The 15,597-nt window shown below is 43.7% G+C and overlaps 1 long non-coding RNA gene across 2 annotated transcripts in view; it reads left to right on the plus strand.

The window, feature by feature from the left end:
• Window positions 1-15,332, plus strand: part of LOC122551131 (uncharacterized) — an 80,073-nt gene extending 64,741 nt beyond the window's left edge. For both annotated transcript variants that reach the window (XR_015757354.1, XR_015757353.1), the window contains 2 exons: window positions 1,042-1,084; window positions 14,804-15,332. This is a non-coding gene — a long non-coding RNA (uncharacterized LOC122551131). The remainder of the gene's footprint in view (window positions 1-1,041; window positions 1,085-14,803) is intronic.
• The last annotated feature ends 265 nt before the right edge of the window (window positions 15,333-15,597 follow it).

A 15,597-nucleotide genomic window follows, 5' to 3' on the forward strand; every position in this document is an offset into this window, starting at 1 on the left:
GGATCTTGTTTTTCTAAAAATGAGAATAAACTAACAAAGAGTTCAAAAGACAAAGAACAAAGAACAGTACAGCACAGGAACAGGCCCTTCATCCTACCAAGCCAATGTCTACACAAGACATTTCTCTAAATTAAAAACCTCTTGCAGTCCATATACCTCTATTCTCTGCATATTCATGTATCTGTCCAATGCCTCTTAAACATTGCTATTGTATCTGCTTCTGATGAAGGATTATGTCCGAAATGTTGACTCTCTTGCTCCTCAAATGCTGCCTTACCTGCTATGCCTTTTCCAGCACCACACTTTATTGACTCTGACTCTCCAGCATTGGCAGTCCTCACTATCTCCAAAGCTAGAGACTAAAAATATTGATGAGAAAGTAAGGAAGAATAAGAAAGCATATGATGCATACTAGAATAATAGGAATAGGAATCAGGAGAATCTCAAATGCAGGAGAAAGGCTATGGATGGCAGAAGGTACACAAAGGGAAAGCATGAGGCAAGGATGACAGTTTGTACTCAACCAAAATAGTAAAATGTTCTTCAAAAATATTAATAGTAAAAGATTCATGAAGGATAGAGTATGGCCCATAAGGAGTAAGAAGGGTAAGCAGTTTACTGAAGGAAAAGATGTGATAGAGGTACTAAATTAATATTTTGCTTCTGTCTTTACCAAATTAGAAGATGCTGATAATAGTTGAATTGAAAATGTGGTTGTTGAACAACTGAGCAATATAGTGATAGGTGATAAAAAGGCTGGCAGCCTTCCAGGTAGTGAAGTCGTCAGGTTCTGATGGAATGCATCCTAAATTGCTGGGAGAAGTAAGTGAGCAAATCATAGCCAGAAATTTTCAAGATCTCTCTGAACACAGGAGTGGTCCCCAGGGACAGCAAATGTGACCCTGTTGTTTAAGGAAGGAACAAAGGATAACCCTGGAAACTACTGATCTGTCAGCTTGACATCAATAGTGGGAAAACTGATGGAGGTCAGAATGCAGGATAAGATACAATGAGAAAAAAATATGTTTTTCTTTGTTTCAGCAGCAGGAAGAGTGGGAGCATCGACCAGGGGGCTGACAGGAAGGTGAATAACTGATTTAAAAACTTACCTTGAGCGTCGGGGCCCTCCATTTTTGTTTCAGCAGCAGGAAGAGCAGGAGCGTCAACCAGAGGACAGCTGGGAAGGTGAATCACTGATTTGAAAACTTAGCTTGTAGATAGGCAGAGCGCATGCCAAGCAGGAACATACATGGGAGTAAAGTGAAGTGATATATTTGGATGGTTGTGTTACCCAAAACACTAGTTAGGCAGTGTGTCCCACCCATCCTCCTTCTCTAACCAAAACAAAAAGGTTCTGTGCACCGGATTGGTAAGTTTTCTCTTTATTCTTTATTTTCCTACAGTCTGTTTGAGAATTTAGAACACTGGGAATGGTGGTTACGGAGTTGAATGTTCCTTTTGCAGAATGTGGGAGGTGAAAATCACCACTAGTGTCCCTGCTGACTTCATCTGTGCGAAGTGCACCCAACTCCAGCTCCTCAAAAACCGCGTTATGGAACTGGAGCTAGTGCTGGATGAACTTCAGATCATTTGGAAAGCAGAGGACGCTACTGAGAGGAGTTACAGGGACGTAGTCATACCCCAGTTGCAAAAAAGAGGCAGATGGGTTACAGTCAGGGGACAGAAAGGGAATCGGCAGACAGTGCAGGGATCCCTGTGGCCGTTGCCCTCAATAGCAAGTATACCATTTTGGATACTGTTGGGGGGTTGGGGGGGGGCGGGGTGATGACTTACTAGGGTTAAGCCATGGGGTGCATGTCTCTGACACAGAGTCTGTCCCTGTTCCTCAGAAGCGAAGGAGGGAGATGAACAGAGCATTCGTCATTGGGGACTACAGAGTTAGGGGGACAGATAGAAGGTTCTGTGGGAACGAGAGAGACTCATGGTTAGTGTGTTGTCTCCCAGGTGCCAGGGTTCATGATGTCTTGGATCGTGTTTTTGGGATCCTTGATGGGAAAGGGGAGCAGCTCCATGTTGTGGTCCACATAGGTATTAACAACATAGGTAGGAAAAGGGAGAAAAGGGAGATTTAAGGCAGAAATTCAGGGAGCTAGGGTGGAAGCTTAATGCTGGAACAAACAGAGTTGTTATCTCTGGTTTGTTACCTGTGCCATGTCTTAACGAGGCAAGGAATAGGGAAAGAGAGGAATTGAACATGTGGCTACATGGATGGTGCAGGAGGGAGGGTTTTGGATACCTGGATAATTGGGGCTCATTAGGTGGGACCTCTACAAACAGGATGGTATACACCTGAACCAGAGGGGTAACAATATCCTGGGGGGGGGGGGGGGGGGGGGGGAGGGGGAGAGGGGCGGGGTAGTGATATTTACTAATGGTCTTCTGGAGGGTTTACACTAATTCAACTGGGGGATAGGAACCTAAATTATAGTTCCAGTGTCCAGGAGTTTGAGAGTAGTGAGGTCAGAAATATGGTTTCAAGGTCGCAAGAGTTCACTGGCAAGCAGAAAGGCGGTTTGAACTATGTCTACTTCAACGCCAGGAGCATCCAGAATAGGGTAGGTGAACTTGCAGCATGGGTTAGTACCTGGGACTTCGACACTGTGGCCATTTCAGAGACATAGATAGAGCAGGAACAGGAATGGTTGTTGCAGGTTCCAGGATTTAGATGTTTCAGTAAGATTGGAGAAGACGGTAAAAGAGGGGCAGACGAGGCATTGATGGTCAAGGACAGTATTATGGTGGCAGAAAGGACGTTTGAGGACTCTTCTACTGAGGTATTATGGGCTGAGGTTAGAAACAGGAGAGGGGAGTTGGGAGTTTTCTGTGGGCCTCTGAATAGTTCTAGAGATGTAGAGGAAAGGATAGCAAAGATAATTCTGGATAGAAGCGAGAGTAACAGCGTGGGGGGGAGGGAGGAATCTTTATGTTATGGGGAACTTTAACTTTAAATATTGACTGGAAATACTTTAGTACGCATACTTTAGATAGGTCGGTTTTTGTCCAATGTGTGCAGGATAATTTCCTGACACAGTATGCAGACAGGCCAGCAAGCAGCAAGGCCATATTGGATTTGGTACTGGGTAATGAAGCTGGCCAGGTGTTAGATTTGGAGGTAGGTGAGCAGTTTGGTGATAGTGACCACAATTTGGTTATGTTTACTTTAGTAATGAAAGGAATAGGTATATATCACAGGGCAAGAGTTATTGTTGGAGGAAAGGCAATTACAATGCAATTAGGCAAGATTTAGAATGCATAGGATGGGGAAGGAAACTGCAGGGAATGGGTACAAGTTAAATGCGGAGCTTATTCAAGGAAGAGCTGCTGCCTGTCCTTAATAAGTATGTACCTGTCAGGCAAGGAGGAAGTAGTCAAGTGAGGGCGCCATGGTTTACTAAAGAAAACTCTTTAGTAGCAGGCTACTGAATCTCTTGTCAAGAGGAAGAAGAAGGCCTTCAATCCAGACAAATGTGAGGGAATTATACAATGAATGGAAGAGCCTTGGCAAACGTTGATGGGCAGAGAGATCTGGGAGTGCAGGTCCATTGTACCCTGAAGGTTGCTGCACAGGTGGATAGAGTGGTCAAGAAGGCGTATAATATGCTTGCTTTCATTGGACGGGGTATTGAGTATAAGAGCTGGCAAGTCATGTTAAAATTGTACAAGACATCGTTTCGGCCGCATTTAGAATACTGTGTACAGTTGTGGTTGCCACATTACCAAAAGGATGTGGACGCTTTGGAGAGGGTGCAGAGAAGGCTTATGAGGATATTGCCTGGTATGGAAGGTGCTAGCTATGAAGAAAGGTTGAGTAGGTTAGGTTTATTTTCACTAGAAAAAAGGAGATTGAGGTTTACAAAATCATGAAAGGTATAGACAGAATGGTTAGAGACAAGCTTTTTCCCAGGATGAAGGATTCAATAACGAGAGGTCATGGTTTCAAGGTGAGAGGTGGAAAGTTTAAGGGGGCTACATGCAGCAAGTACTTCACCCAGAGGGTGGTGGGTGTTTGGAACGCGTAGAGGCAGGCACGGTAGATTCATTTAAGATGCGTCTGGACAGATGCATGAGTAGGTGGGGAGCAGAGGGATACAAATGCTTAGGAATTGACCAACAGGTTTAGACAGTACATTTGGATCGGCTCAGGCTTGGAGGGCTGAATGGCCTGTTCCTGGGCTGTAAACTTTCTTTGTTCTTTATGTTAGGATGAGACTTGAAGGTTGAGTTAGGGTGCTTGAGAGTTACAAGTTAGTCAGGAAAGATCTAAAGAGAGAACTAAGAAGAGGCAGGAGGGGGCACAAGAAGTTGTTGGCAGATAGGTTCAAGGAAAACCCTGAAGTTTTCTATAGGTATATCAGGAATAAAAGAATGACTATAGTAAGATTGCCAATCAATGATAGTAGTGGGAAGTTGTGTGTGGAGTCTGAGGAGATAGGGGAAGTGCTAAATGAATATTTGTCATCAGTATCCACACTGGAAAAAGACAATGTTGTTGAGGAGAATATTGAGATCCAGGCTACTAGACTAGATGGGATTGAGGTTCACAAGGAGGAGGTGTTAGCAATTCTGAAAAGTGTGAAAATAGATAAGCCCCCTGGGCTGAATGGGATTTATCCTAGAATTCTCTGGGAAGCCAGGGAGAAGATTGCAGAGCCTTTGGCTTTGATCTTTATGTCGTCATTGTATACAGGAATAGTGCCAGAAGACTGCAAGATAGCAGATGTTGTTCCCTTGTTCAAGAAAGGCCATAGAGACAACCCTGGAAATTGAAGACTCGTGAGCCATATTTCAGTTGTGGGAAAAGTGTTGGAAAAGGTTATAAGAGATAGGATTTATAATCATCTGGAGAGGAATAAGTCAATTAGGGATAGTCAATATGGTTTTGTGAAGGGTAGGTAATGCCTCACAAACCTTATTGAGTTCTTTGAGATGGTGACCAAACAGATCGATGAGGGTAAAGTGATTGATGTGATGCAAATGGATTTCAGTAAGGCGTTTGATAAGGTTCCCCATGGTAGGCGATTGCACAAAATACGGAGACATAGGATTGAGGGCGACTTAGCAGTTTGAATCAGAAATTTGATAGCTGAAAGAAGTCAGAGGGTGATGGTTGATAGGAAATGTTCATCCTGGAGTTCAGTTACTAGTGGTGTACCACAAGGATCTGTTTTGGACCACTGCTGTTTGTCATCTTTATAAATGACCTAGATGAGGGCATAGAAGGATGGGTTAGTAAATTTGCAGATGACACTAAGGTCAATGGAGTTGTGGATAATGCTGAAGGGTGCTGCAAGTTACAGAAGGACATAGACAGGCTGCAGAGCTGGACTGAGAGGTAGCAAATGAAGTTTAATACGGAAAAGTGTGAGGTGATTCACTTTGGAAGGAGCAACAGGAATAGAGAGTACTGGGCTAATGGTAAACTTCTTGGTAGTGTAGATGAGCAGAGAGATCTTGGTGTCCATGTATATAGATCCCTGAAAGTTATCATCCAGGTTGATAGGGTTGTTAAGAAGGCGTACAGCGTGTTAGGAGAAATTGAGGACTGCAGATGCTGGACATCAGAGTCGAAAGTGTGGCGCTGGAAAAGCACAGCAGATCAAGCAGCATCCGAAGAGCAGGAGAATCAATATTTTGGGCATTAAACCTTCATCAGGAATGAGGCTTCTTGGCCAGAGGGCTAAGAGATAAATGAGAGGGGGTTGGGCCTGGGGGAAGGTAGCTGAGAATGCAATAGATAAAGGTGCGGGAGAAAGTGATAGGTCAGAGAGGAGGTTGGAGTGGATAGATTATCAGGTTTTGAATTTCCAGTAAGAGGTAGAATCAGGATGCATGGGGTTTGCAGATGATGAGGTCGGAGGCAATGGATGGGAGATCCAAAGAGGTGATGAGGTTATGGATAGTCTGGGAGATGATGGATTTTTGATGGGATATGACGTCGTGGTCAAGGGGGCAATAGGAGGAGGTGTCTGCGAGTTGGCGCCTGGCTTCAGTGGGGTGTAGAGGTCGGTGCAATAAACACAACTATCAATCTATCCACTCAACCCTCCTCTCCGACCTATCACTTTCTCCCCCACCTTCATCTACCTATTGCATTCTCAGATACCTTCCCCCCCAGCTCCACACCCCTCCTATTTATCTCTGAGCCCCCTGGTCCACAAGCCTCATTCCTGGTGAATGGCTTATGTCCAAAACGTTGATTCTCCTGCTCCTCTGATGCTGCCTGACCTGCTGTGCTTTTCCAGAATCACACTCTCCATATAGTGTGTAGGCTTTTATTGGTAGAGGGATTGAGTTTCAGAGCCCTGAGGCCATGCTGCTGCTGTACAAAACTCTGGTGCAGCCGCACTTGGAGTATTGTATACAGTTCTGGTCATCACATTATAGGAAGGATGTGGAAGCTTTCGAAAGGGTTCAAAGGAGATTTACTAGGATGTTGCCTCGTATGGAGGGAAGGTCTTATGAGGAAAGGCTGAGGGACTTGAGGCTGTTTTCATTAGAGAGAAGAAGGTTGAGAGGTGATGTAATTGAGACATATAAGATAATCAAAGGGTTAGATGGGGCGACAGTCAGAGTATTTTCCTTGGATGGTGATGGCTAGCATGAGGGGACATAGCTTTAAATTCAGGGTGATGCATTTAGGACAAATATCAGAGGTAGTTTCTTTATTCAGAGAGTAGTAGGGGTATGGAATGCACTACCTGCAATAGTAGTAGGTAAAAACAATGACTGCAGATGCTGGAAACCAGAGTCTAGTTAGAGTAGTGCTGGAAAAGCACAGCTGTTCAGGCAGCATCCGAGGAGCAGTAAAATCGACGTTTGAGCAAAAGTCCTTCCTGATGAAGGCTTCAGATTAGTTTCACAGGTCAGCTCAACATTGAGGTCCAAAGGGCCTGTACAGCGCTGTAATGTTCTATGTTCCATGTTTTAACATAATACTATAGCATTGTCAAGGGCAGGTCATTTCTGACAATGTTTATTGAGGTCTTTGATGAGGTGACACAGGCAGTAGATGAAGGTAGTGCTGTCGATGTAATTTTGGATATTCAGAAAGCATTTATGCCACATAATAGGTTGGTTAGCAAATTAGAATGTTTGGGATTGATGGCTAAAAATGGGAAACTTTGGGTAGCTAAAGATGGATATTTCTCAGGTTGGAGAAAATTTGAAACTGGTATTCTCCAGGGATCAGTGTTGGGACTCTTGCTTTTTCTGACTTATCGAAACGATTTGAAAATGGAGGTTAAGGACAAAATCTCTAAATTTGCAGATGATACTAAGCTGGAGATAGTAGTGAACTATGAGAATGATGCTGAACAACTTCAGAAGCTGGCCAAATGGACAGACAGCCAGAAGATTTATTTTTACACAGAGAAATGTGAGGTAATACCTTTTGCGTCACAAAACATGGAGAGACATTACAGGCTCAAAGGTATGACTTAAAGTGGAGTACAGGACAGATGGAACTTGGGGCTCACATGCAAGATTATTTGAAGCTAGCCTGGCAAGTTGAAACAATTGTTAGAAAGGCTTACAGGATTCTTGGACTTATAAATAGATGCACAAATAGGAAATGATACAACTCCCCTACAAATCCTTCAGATTACGTTTGTAGTATTGTGTTCAGTTCTGGGCACCTTATTGAAAAGTGTTAAAGCCCAGGAGAGAATGCCAAAGAGATTTACTAGAATGATACCAAGAATGAGGGATTTCAGATACAAGCAAAGATGAGAAAAATTGGGCTTATTTTCCTTGATGCAGACAAGATTTATTGTGACCTCATTGAAGCGTTCATATGTATGAACAAGTTTGACAGGATCAAAAGATGATATTCTGATGAGGAGAAACTTTTTTGTATGAGAGTTAGATATAAGACATAAGACATAGGAGTGGAAGCAAGGCCATTTGGCCCATTGCGTCCACTCTGCCATTTAATGATGGCTGATCGGTGTTTCAATTCCACTTACCTGCACTCTCCCCATAGCCCTTAATTCCTTGCGAGATCAAGAATTTATCAATCTCTGCCTTGATGACACCCAACATCCTGGCCTCCACTGCGCTCTGTGACAGTGAATTCCACAGGCCCACCGCTCTCTGTTTGAAGAAATATCTCCTCTTTTCCATTCTAAATCGACCCCCTCTAATTTTAGGGCTAAGCCCACGGGTCCTGGTCTCCCCGATTAATGGAAACAACTTCCCAGCGTCCACCCTTTCTAAGCCATGCATTATCTTGTAAGTTTCTATTAGATCTCCCCTCCACCTTCTAAACCCTAATGAATACAATCCCAGGATCCTCAGCTGCTCATTGTATGTTAGACCTACCAGTCCAGGGATCATCTGTGTGAATCTCTGCTGGACACGGTCCAGTGGCAGTATGTCCTTCCTGAGGTGTGGGGCCCAAAATTGGACACAGTATTCTAAATGGGGCCTTTATAAATTCTCAGAAGCGTGTCACTGCTTTTATATTCCAACCCTCTTGAGATAAATGACAACATTACATTGCTTTCTTAATCATGGACTTAACCTGCAAGTCAATCTTTAGAGAATCCTGGACTAGCACTCCCAGAACCCTTTGTACTTTGGCTTTATGAATTTTCTCACCATTTAAAAGTAGTCCATGCCTGTATTCTTTATTTTCAAAGTGCAAGACCTCGCACTTTCTCATGTTGAATTTCATCAGCCATTTCTTGGACCACTCTCCTTATCTGTCTAAATCTTTCTGCAGCCTCCCCACCTCCTCAGTCCTACCTGCCTGTCTGCCTAACTTTGTATCATCGGCGAACTTCACCAGAATGTCCCCTGTCCCTTCATCCAGATCATTAATATGTAAAGTGAACAGCTGCGGCCCCAACACTGAATCCTGCGGGACCCCACTTGTCACCAGCTGTCATTCTGAATAAGAACCTTTTATCCCAACTCTCTGCCTTCTGTCAGACAGCCAATCCTCAATCCATGCCAGTAGCTCACCTCGAACACCATGGGCTCTCACCTTACTCAGCAACCTCTCGTGAGGCACCTTATCAAAGGCTTTTTGGAAGTCGAGATAGATGACATCCACTGGGTTTCCCTGGTCTAACCTGCTTGTTACCTCTTCAAAGAATTTTATGGGCTGCCTGAAAAAGTGGTAGACCGGATTCCATATCAGGTTTCAAAAAAGAGCTGCGTATATATTTGAAAGTGATGAATTTAGATGGCTACAGAAATAGGGCTGGAGAATTGGACTAGCTGAATAAATCTTTCTGGAGCCAGTACACGCATGATGGGTCAAATGGCCTCCTTCTCCAGAGCGACAGAGTGGAAACAGACTCCTCAGTCCATGTCGACCATGTTTCCAAACTAAACTAGTCCCACTTGCTTGCACTGGCACATATCCCTCCAAACATTTCTTATTTATGTACTGATCTAAATGTCTTTTAAATATTGTAACGTACAACATCCAACACTTCCTCTGGACATTTATTCCACACACGGACCACTCTTTGTGCAACAAAATTGCCTCTCATGTCTTCTTGAAAAGTCTTTCTTCTCTCACTTTAAAAATACATCCCCCAGTCTTGAATTCCCCCACCCTAGGGAAAAGATCCCTGCTATTCACCTTATCTATATCTATAAACGTCTATAAGGTTACCTCTAAACCTCCTATGTTCCAGTGAAAAAAGGTCCCAGCCTATCCAGCCTCTTAGAATCATAGAGTCATAGAGATGTACAGCATAGGAACAAACCCTTCCAGCCCCTTCGGTCCAACCCGTCCATGCTGACCAGATATCCAAATCCAATCTAGTCCCACCTGCCAGCACCCGGCCCATATTCCTCCAAACCCTTACTATTGATATACCCATCCAAATTCCTCTTAAATATTGCAATTGTACCAGCCTCCACCACTTCCTCCGGCAGCTCACTCCATATCCGTACCACACTCTGCGTGAAAAAGTTGCCCCTTAGGTCTCTTTTATATCTTTCTCCTCTTACTCTAAACCTATGTCCTCTAGTTCTGGACTCCCTGACCCCAGGGAAAAGACTTTGCCTATTTACACTATCCTTGCCCCTCATAATTTTGCAAACCTCTATAAGGTCACCCCTCAGCCTCCGATGTTCCAGGGAAAACAGCCCCAGCCTGTTCAGCCTTTCCCTGTAGCTCAAATCCTCCAACCCTGGCAACATCATTGTAAATCTTCTCTGAACCCTTTCAAGTTTCACAACATTTTTCCGATAGGAAGGAGATCAGAATTGCACGCAATATTCCAACAGTGACCTAACCAATGTTCTGTATAGTCGCAACCTGACTTCCCAACTCCTGTACTCAATACTCTGACCAATAAAGGAAAGCATTCTTCACTATCCTATCTACCTGCGACTCCACTTTCAAGGAGCTATGAACATGCACTCCAAGGTCTCTTTGTTCAGCAACACTCCCTAGGCCCTTACTATTAAATGTACAAGTCCTGCTAAGATTTGCTTTCTCAAAATGCAGCACCTCGCTGAATTAAACTCCATCTGCCACTTCTCAATCCAGTGGCCCATCTGGTCAAGATCCTGTTGTAATCTGAGGTAAGCTTCTTCGCTGTCCACTACACCTCTAATTTTGGTGTCATCTGCAAACTTACTAACTGTACCTCTTATGCTTGCATCCAAATCATTTATGTAAATGAAAAAAGTAGAGGACTCAGCACCGATCCTTGTGGTACTCCACTGGTCACAGGCCTCCAGTCTGAAAAACAACTCTCCACCACCACCCTCTGTCTTCTACCTTTGAGCCAGTTCTGTATCCAAATGGCTAGTTCTCCCTGTATTTCATGAGATCTAACCTTGCTAATCAGTCTCCCATGGGGAACCTTGTCGAACACCTTGCTGAAGTCCATATCGATCACATCTACTGCTCTGCCCTCATCAATCCTCTTTGTTACTTCTTCAAAAAACTCAATCAAGCTTGTGAGACATGATTTCCCACGCACTAAGCCATGTTGACTATCCCTAATCAGTCCTTGCCTTTCCAAATACATGTGCATCCTGTCCCTCAGGATTCCCTCCAACAACTTGCCCACCACCGAGGTCAGGCTCACTGGTCTATAGTTCCCTGGCTTGTCCTTACCACCCTTCTTAAACAGCGGCACCACATTAGCCAACCTCCAGTCTTCTGGCACCTGTGACTATTGATGATACAAATATCTCAGCAAGAGGCCCAGCAATCACTTCTCTAGCGTCCTACAGAGTTCTAGGGTAATCCTGATCAGATCCTGGGTATTTATCCACCTTTATGCATTTCAAGACATCCAGTACTTCCTTCTCTGTAATTCCCTACAGTCTATATCTTCCATATCCTTTTCCACAGTCAATACTGAGCAAAATACACGTTTAGTATCTCCCCCATTTTCTGCGGCTCCAAACAAAGGCTGCCTTGCTGATCTTTGAGGGGCCCTATTCTCTCCCTAGTGTGTTGTGTAATTTTTAACTTTGTTCACCCCAGTCCAACACCGGCACCTCCAATTCAAGGGGGTTGGAATGTAAGAGTAGTAAAGTCTTACTGCAACTATACAAGGTGCTCATGAGACCACATCTGGAGTACTGTGAGCAAATTTGGTCCATTATTTAAGGAAAGATCATTTCATTGGAGGCCATTCACAGAAGGTTCACTCAGATGATCTCTGGAATGGGAGAATCGGCTTGTCAGCAAAGACTAAACAGATTGTGATTCTCCTTACTGCTGTAGGAGTTTTAAGAGGCTTGACAAAGTTAATGCTGAGAGGATGTTTCTCCTCACAGGAGAAAGTGAGGACTGCAGATGCTGGGGATCAGAGCTTAAAAATGTGTTGCTGGAAAAGCGCAGCAGGTCAGGCAGCATCAAAGGAGAAGGAGAATCGACATTTCGGGCATAAGCCCTTCTTCAGGAAGAGAGTCTTTAGAACTCTTTGCCACAGAGAGTTGTGGGAACAGGAACCTTGTAAAGTGGAACTACATTAGATGTCCTCCATCTTCTGACACCTCCACTGTGGCCAGAGAGAATTTGAGAATTTGGATCAGGACCCCTGTAATTTCATCCCTCATCTCACACAGCAGCCTGGGAAACAAGCTATCCGGACTGGGGAATAATCCATCTTTGAACCTGCCAAGACATTCAATACCATCTTGCTTCTTATATCAATCTGTACAAAAGATTCACAGTCTGCCTTCTTGAATTCTGTAGTTGCATCCTCCTTCTCCTAGATAGAAATAGATTTAAGTATTCACTTAACATTCTACCCTCTAATGTCCTCCAGCTTCAAGCATAGATTTCCCCAATTAACCTCTTCCCCTTGATATATTTCAGAATAACTTGGGATTCTCTCCAATGTCTGCCTGTCAGCATTTTCTCATGGCACCGAGTTGCTCTCTAATTGCTTCCTTGAATTTGTCCCTGTACTTTCTTGCCCCTCCCGGGCCTTAATTATCTTGCTCCCTTTGTACCTGTTACATATCTCTTGTTTCCTTTCTTTCCTGCAGATGCCTAGACATCCAGGGTTGTCTGTTCTTGTTTTCATTAAATTTCACCCTAAAGGAAACATGTTGGGCCTGTACTCTCTCAGTACCTTTTCAAAGATCCCCACACTGTTCTCCTGTAGAGTTATCCATTAGTAACTGTTCCCAATCTATTTTGGTCAGATCCTGTCTTATTTTAATACAATTTGCCTTACCCTACTCCAAAACCCTTGTTTGAAGACTATTTTTCTCTTTTACAATAACAAATTTAAAACTTGTTGTCATTTAGGACTTGATTAGCTCAATTAATAGTGCTGCTGCCAAGCTTGGTGGTGGACATTGAAATTCCCCACTCAGAGTACCTTCTGTGCCCCTGCCACGCTTAACTCCTCCTCCATGTGTTGTTCAACATGGAGGAGTACCAATTCATCAGCTAAGGGAGGACAGTACATGGTAATCAGCAGGAGGTTTCCTTGCTCATGTTTAACCTGAATCCATGAGAATTCATGGGTCTGGAGTCAATGTTGAGGATTACCAGGGTACCTGCCTCCTGACTGCATATCACTGTGCTGCCACCTCTACTGGGTCTGTCCTGCTAGCAGGACAGGACATATCTTGGAATAGTGATGGTGGTGTCTGGGTATGGTATGATTCCATGAGTATAAATGTGTCAGCTGTTGAATGACTAATCTGTGAGACAGCTCTCCCTGTTTTGGTACTAGCCTGCAGATATTAGTAAGCAGGACTTTGCAATGCTGACAGGGCTGTTTCTGCCTTGATCTTTTTAGGTGCTTATGTAGATGCCAGGTGATCAGTCTTGTTTCATTTATTTTTGGCAGCTTTTTAGCATTTCATACAGCTGAGTGGCTTGCTAAGGCCATTTCTGAGGGAAATTAAGAGTCAATCACATTGCACATGGCAGATTTCCTTCCTTTAAGTACATTAATAAACCCAATGGGTTCTTTCCAAGAACATAAGCTGGATCTCCAGATAACTAATCCAGTGACACTAGGCCATCGTCACATCTGTATCCTCCCATACATCCCCGGGTTCTCCTATATTGAACAGCACTGGGGGTAGCAAAAGCACAGAATACAGTCTGGGGTGAGGGATCTCCAGTGTCCATCACAAACTTGAGGGCACTGCCAAATTGGTACATGGCCCCAACCATTAGCTGCTCAATCAGTCCCTCTGTCAGTGCCCTTCATGCCATGAATGGTTTGCTGATTGGTCATAACCAAAGACTGGCCATTCTCTGACAGTGAGGGCACCAAATGTCACCAGGTGCCAAGTCAGAAGCTAACAGTTGGTTTGGTGTCTGGGGATGCCCAAAACATCAGTGGCTTTGTTACCAGCTGGCCTACCCCACTCTGTCCATGACAAGACCCACAACCAGCTACTGATCATCTCCATGTTCCTGTCTGGACTATCAGTGTGCCTCGGTATGTTCTGTCTGCCCTCAAAGATGCAGATTCCTCATCACTTTTGGTCATGACTCAGGATAGACTGAGTTCAATTGACCACAGGGAGATCTCTCATCATAGCACCGCTTGAGGTGGTCTTTCCTTGTGCACAGTTTAATCATTTCAAATAAGGCTGTTGGGTTTGCCAATGGCTGTTTCAAACTGGTCACAAAAATCTGGGGCTAGACACACATCTCCAGTTGTCTCAAGGCGATGGTAATGGACTAAATAATATAACATTTTATGATTCTATATATTGTGTAGATGGCTGGTCAATTAATTTCCTATTTTTTGTGGTAAGGACACTCATTCCCAGTAGTGATGACAAGAGTATATCTGATAGGTATTTTATCATTGTGTTAGTGAGGAGAAGAGATTGTGGACAGTTGGATAGTTGGAAGTTTTGCAATGAGATCTGCTATAATGAAGGATTCAAGTAGTATTTGTAGATCTTACATTCTGGAAATAGAATGGCACGGAGGCTCAGTGGTTAGCATTGCTGCCACACAGCATCAGTGACCTGGGTTCAATCCCAGCCTCAGGGAGTTTGCATATTCTCACCATGTCTGCATGGGTTTCATCTGGGTGCTCTGGTTTCCGCCCACAATCCAAAGGTAAACTGGCCATGCTAAATTGCCCATAGTGTTCAGGGATGTGTAGGTTAGGTGCATTAGTCAGGGGTAAAATGTAGAGTGGTAGGGTTGGGGAATGGGTCTGTGTGGGTTACTCTTCGGAGGATCAGTGTGGACTTGTTGGGCTGAAGGGCCTATTTCCACACTGTAGGGATTCTCGAGTTGGAATAGCCCAGAGAATAGAAAATTGAAAGCACATAAGACTAGACTAATTGTGTTTTCCCTTCTCTGTTACAGGACGTGGACGTTGATGGTTAAACCAACATCTGTCACCCATTCTTAATTCTCCTTGAGAAGGTGGTGGTAAGCCACTTAAACCATCATGGTTCATACGCTGTAGGTACACGCACAATGCTGTTCAGAAGGGAGTTCTGGGATTTTGAGCAGTGACACTGAAGGAACAGTAATATATTTCCATGTCGGGATGATGTGTAATTTGGAAGGGAATTGATGGGATGTTGGGATATGATTGGCGCAACATCGAGGGCTGAAGGGCCTGCTCTGCGCTATATTGTTCTATGTTCTATGTTTGATGATGCTTGAAATGTCACACTTCTATTTTAAAGAAAGGAGAACTCTATCTTATTCAATTTATGAAGACATCCCTGGTTCAGAGTGCTCCAGTTCCTATTGGTTCCCTTAACCCTATGTGTTTATTCAGCTGTGAAATGTTTCCCTTTTGAGACACTTATACAAAACTTTAATTCCTAGCTCAAATATACAACAAATATTTACAACTGTATATAACAAATTGCAACATTCATAATACAAAGGAATAAATACTCGAAGGACACTGGCCATGAAGGCATCTTAGGCTCTTTCTATGTTGTAACATTTTATAACCTTTCCTGCTTCACCGAAGTGTAAGTGGAATTATCCACTGACACTTGTATATGTTGATTGCGTTCTTCAGTCAATGAAACAGCACATCCCTACATGTGGCAAGATGATATCTGGGTTTGGGGTCATAATTAACAAGTAACATTTGAGCTGCACAAGTGCCAGCTGACAAAATGAATCTGGCAACCTGC

The sequence above is a fragment of the Chiloscyllium plagiosum genome, unplaced genomic scaffold (assembly GCF_037043375.1).
Source record: "Chiloscyllium plagiosum isolate Xiang-an unplaced genomic scaffold, Cpla_swu_hap1 HiC_scaffold_6, whole genome shotgun sequence".
In the NCBI taxonomy this organism is placed as follows: Eukaryota; Metazoa; Chordata; class Chondrichthyes; order Orectolobiformes; family Hemiscylliidae; genus Chiloscyllium; species Chiloscyllium plagiosum.